Raw genomic sequence first — 5,942 nt, 5'->3', positions numbered from 1 at the left:
TATGCCTATATTAGAATAGTTTTTCTACTTGAAATTAATTTGGAATATAAGAAAAATGTATTGTGCACATTGGAGAACTTCAATAAATAACTTAAGGATCATGTATCTAAAAAATTCTTCTACATATTTTTCTAAAAAGGTGGAATTAGAGCTTAACTTGTCTTACTGTGCTTGAATGAAAGAATAGACTAAATGGTGCTTCATTCTTTAGATGTTTCTTTTAGATGAAAATAAGCGTAAAGAAAAATAAGATTTGAATGTAAGCCACAAACAAGCGAGTAAGTACAATCTACTTCTAGAAAAAAAATTCATACTCAAATTCTCAAAATACACAATCTCCTTCCCAGACTTGGGTGAAATATACATTCCAGTACCCAATGCAATCTCAACTTACATCTATTGTCCTAACATTATTACTAAATCTTACCTTTATTTTATTATTAAAAACATCTTGGTTTGGACAACTTTATATAGTTACTTAATCATTGATTTACTGGAAATTCTGACATTCTATTAATTAGCTATTCTTTTATGTTAGATATTAAGATCCTTTATTTCAAAATATTCCCATTAGGGTCAAAATATTAATCCACTTCATTAACTACTATCAGTTAGTAGTTATTGTTTTTTATTATCCAGTTTACTTTAAAAAACATTAAGATATTCTAATTTTAAAACTATATATTTGTGTCATAATTTTAAATAGCCTTGGTAAGGTAAAATTGAAATACAGTAAAATTAATACATTTTGAGAGAACAATTGGATGAATATAGCTGATTGTTAACAGTGTCATAACCGCCACCACTGCAAGATGTAAAACAATTTCATCTATGGAATATCTCTGTGGATGAAACAATTTCATCTACAATTCAGCCTCTGATTTCCAGCTATAGGCAAAAACTGCTGTATTTCCTATAACTATAGTTCTTCCTTTTCTAGCATTTCATATAAATACTTGACTTCTTTCCTTTGGCTTTGTTTTGAGACTAATCCATGTTGTTTGTATGACTATCGTGTTCATTTTTATTCATGAATAATTGTAATTTTTTTCTCCATTAGTTGATGGACATTTGAGTCATTTCCTATTTTTGACTAACTTAATAAAGTTGTGTGGACACTTGTTTTCATTCATTTTGGGTCAATACAGAGATGGAATTGCTGAATCACATGGTAAGTGTATATTCCTGTTTTGAGATACTGGCCCACTGTTCCCACAATGGATGGGAGATGAACTTGCTTCACAACCTCAGCAGCGCTTGGTATTGCCAGGCATTTTAACTTCAGTCATATTGTTGGGCATGTAGCGCTGCTGCCTTGCATTTAACTGATGACAAGAACTATTGAGCCTCTTTGCATCTGCTTATTTATGATTTATTTTCATTTGTGAAGTCTGTGTTCAAGTATTTGCCAATTTTTACTGAATTTTTTGTCACCTTATTAATGAATTTTAAGAGTTCTTTATATATTCCAAACACAGCCTTTCGATGTTTTATAATAACTTTTCCTAATATTAGAAATGCTTTTTCATTTTCTTAAATTTTTCTTTTGAAGAGGAAATCTTTATAACTTTTATAAAATTGCTTTTATAGATAATTTTATAGATTATTGTTTTTGTGTTCGATGAAACAAAACTTTGCCTGGCCTAAAGTCACCAAGAATTTTATCCATTATTTTATTAAAATTAACAAATTTAGCTCTTTTGTCTAGGTCTGTAATGCATTTGTTATTAATTTTTATATATCATGTAGATTAAAAATTCAAGTGCATTTATTTTTGTAAAAATGCCTAGTTTATATAGCACTATATTTTGGAAAATTATATCTTTTCCTCATTGAATTACTGTGGAACTTGTCTTGAAATTCAGTTGCTAATATGAATTGGAATTATTTATGGACTCTATTCTGTTCTCAATGATCTGTATATCTAATATCTATTTTTATATTAAAACACAACCTTTTAAAAACTATTACCACAAGACCAGGTAGTTTAAGTCCTTCAAATTTGTTCATTTTCATCATTTTTTTTCCTGACTGTACAATGTCCTTTGTCTTCTCATATAACTTTTAAAATAAGGTTTTTTTTTTTAATAAATCTCTCTAGGATTGTGATTAAAATTGCATAAATTTGAAAATCAGTTTATGAAAGATTTTGATCTTAAAAAATATTGAATCTTGAACATGGAGAATTTCTTTAGTTAGATTTTATTTAATTTTCCTTTGCAGTATTTGTGATTTTCACATATAGATATTTCTTGTATCTTTTAAAATTTATTTCTAAGTTTACTTTATACTTTAATGTCTTTTGAAAATTTTTATTGAAGTATAATTAGCATACTATGAAATGTACCCTAGTAAGTGTACAATTCAATGATATTTGTAAATTTGTTGTGCAACTGCCATCATACTCTAGCTGTAGAACATTTCCATCACCTGAGATACTTCTCTTGTATCTGCATTTATTTCCTACTCTCACCTTCTATTTCTAGGTTACCACTGATCTGCTTTCTGTCTCTGTAAATTTCCTTTTCTAGACATTTTCTGTAAAAGGAATCATACAATATGTATTTTTTTATATCTGACTTCCTTCACTTAGCATAATTTTTGAGATTCGTCCATGTCATACAACAGTATTTCATTGCTTTTAAATCCTAAATAATATTTTATTACTTCACATTTTGTTGATCCATTTAATAGTGGGGACATATTCGAATTGTTCCCAGTTTAGGGCTATTATGAATGTACTATGCACACGTGTAAACATGTACATTTTCATTTCTCTTGGATAGATTCCTGAGCTCAAATGCTGAATGACGTGATAAATTTATGTTTAACTTTTAAAGAAATTGCCAAACTCTTTTCAAATTGGCTACCCCATTTATATTCCCACTACCAATATATGATTTCACTTTCCTTATTATCTTGCCAGCACTCTTTATTGTCTGTATTTTCTCTGCATTAAAATAAAATCTATTCTAGTATATGTGGAGTAGTACTTTATTGTGAATTTAATTTGTGTTTCTCTAATAACTAATGAAATTTAACATATTTTCTTTTATTTATCTTACTTGAATGTGTATTTAATTTTTCTCTCTATATATTTTGGTTATTAATTGAGTTTGAGTTGCAAGAGTTTTTTGTAAACTCATATTTTGTACTTTATAAAGTATGTTATTTTCAGTATTTTCTCCTAGTATGTAGCTTAATGTTTTTTTTTATTAATGGCACCATTTGAAGCACACATTTTAAAATTTTGATAAAAATTCAAATTAAATTACATATATATTTTTAGTGGTTTACTTTTGATAATGCATCTCAAATGTTTTACCCAAATTGAACTCCTGTGCTTTCTCCTAGAAGTTTTATATTTTAGCTTTAACCGTTACAAGATTCATTTTGAGCTAACTTTTATGTATAGAGTGATAGGTGTCTAAGTTTATTATTATGCAAGTGAATATCCAATATTTCCAGAATTATTTGTTGAAAATATTATCCTTTCCTCATTTTGTCTTTACACCTGTTTCAAAAATCTTTATTTGAAGACAATTCCCTTTCATTTAATATATGTTCCTCTTTGGTTCCGATACCCTACTGTCTTGATTACTATAGCTTTAAAGTTTGTTTTGTTTTGTGTAGTATAAATCCTCTAACTCTGTACTACTTTTTCAAAATTGTTTTTACTATTTCAGATCATTGAATTTCAGCGTACATTTTAGGATAAGTTTTCTTTTTTTCAATATCTACAAAAAATCCTTTGGGATTTTGTTTGAAATTTTGATCAAATTTGGGGAGAATTATCATCTTGATAATATCGAGCCTTTCGATACAGGAACATGAAACAGCTTTTTATATATATCTTCTTTAATTTCTCTCAACAAAATGTTCTGATTTTCATTATACAAGAATTTCATTTCTGTTGTTAAATTTATCCTTGAGAATTACATTTTTTGATGGTATTTTAAATCAGATTGCTTTTAAATTTTTATTTTTATATTGTTTGTTGTGAACATATTGAAATATAACTGATTTTTATATATTCATTTAACATCCTGAAACCTTGCTATATTCAGTTATTAGTTCTATCAGTTGTATTGCAATTTCCTCTGGGTTTTCTACATATAAAATACTATTACCTGAAAACAAAGATAACTTTATTTCTTTCTGATATGGATACTTTTTATTTATTTCTATTATCATATCAAATTTGTAGTCATAGAGTTGTTCATAGTATTTCTTTATTATCCTTTTAACTTCCATTAGTCCTATAGTGATATCCTTCCTTTAATTTCTGATATTATTGTGTTATTTTTTCATATTTCATAGTTAGCCTGGCTGGAGGTTTATTAATTTTATTAATCTTTTCAAAGATCCTGCCTTTAGTTATATTGATTTCTGTTTTTCAACTTTGTGATTTCTGCATGAATTCTTATTACTTCTCTTCTTCTATTTACTTTGGACTTAATTTACACTTTTTAGTTTCCTAAGGTGGAAATTTAGATTATTGATTTTAGATACTTCTTCTTTTCTAGCATATTCATTCATTGCTATAAATTTCCCAGTTAGCACTGCTTTTCCTGCATTTCACAAATTTTTATGAGTTGTGTTTATATTTTTATTTAAAATATTTTAATTTCTCATGAGATTTTAGATTAATTACACTGTGTTCTGAAAGCAGACATTGTGTGACTTTTATTTTTTTAATTTTTAAAAGTATGTTTTATGGCCCAGAATGTGGTCTATCTTAGTGAATATTCCATATGAGTTTGAGAAGAATGTGTATTTCTAGTGGTATTGGATGAAGTAGTCTACAGACACCACTTGTACTGATGAGTTGATTGATGGTTTTTGAGTTCAAGTATGTCCTTACTGATTTTCTACCTGTCAGATCTGTCCATTTCTGATAAAGAAGTGTTGATATCTTCAACAATGATAGTCGATTCATTTATTTCTTTTTGCAATTCTATTAGTTTTTTCCCTCACATATTTCGATGCTTTATTGTTAGGTACGTATACTTTAAGGATTGTTTTGTCTTCTTAGAAAAAAACAACAATATTAGAAAATAAGTGGATTAAAAACATTTTTAAAACCTTATATTTACCTTTTGATGGTATAAATGATAGTAACCGAAATCTCACCCTGAGGAGAATTAACTTAGCCAACACTGTAGAATAACTAAAGTAAATAAGGCAATTCCCAAATTGTGGTTTTCAGAAGACTGTATTGAGGATATATATATATATATATGGTACTTTATAGGAAAAGTGTTTCTGCAGGCAACTCTGGTCAGGAAACACAAATACTCCATCCTTTTGTCACTCAATGCCTTTTTCCTTAAATCATGCTGCATAGTAAAAGTCCTAAGAAGTCCTGCAGTAATAAAGAGTATATAACTGTCAATTGAATCTCACTGAAACTGGGAGAAAAGAGAATATACAACTCTATTCAATAGTTTGCCACATTAGAAAATGCTTATAGGTACTTAGTTTATTAGCAAAATTCTTACATCTCAAGGAATTCAGGTGTATGATTCAACATATAAATATACTAATGAACGTATAGATTTTTAATTAGCTAGCTTACATGTGAGTTATTATTCAAATTCACTTGCTGTAAAGTGTTTTAAATCTATATTTATTAATATTACCCTGAATGTTCACGTAAGTTGCTAGAGTAAATTATTGTTTTTATTTACAACAAACATTACCTACTAGTTTCATGTTCCCCAATGCATACCCATGACATGATGCAATAGGAGACAGATGTCATGCAACACATATGGAATCTGCATTGCCAGTGAGGAGCCCTGAATAAAATGAATCTGGACACTTATTTACATCCTGTATGGTTTTCATCCAGAAAGAGTCTCCTTGGAAATACAACAGGAAAGATCCTAACTTCTTACTCTAACTCCATGGAATATAAATAAATCTCTTCAGAAGAAAGA

Source organism: Pteropus vampyrus, unplaced genomic scaffold (assembly GCF_000151845.1).
Source record: "Pteropus vampyrus isolate Shadow unplaced genomic scaffold, Pvam_2.0 Scaffold2, whole genome shotgun sequence".
Taxonomy (NCBI): domain Eukaryota; kingdom Metazoa; phylum Chordata; class Mammalia; order Chiroptera; family Pteropodidae; genus Pteropus; species Pteropus vampyrus.
This window is presented reverse-complemented; position numbering follows the sequence as displayed.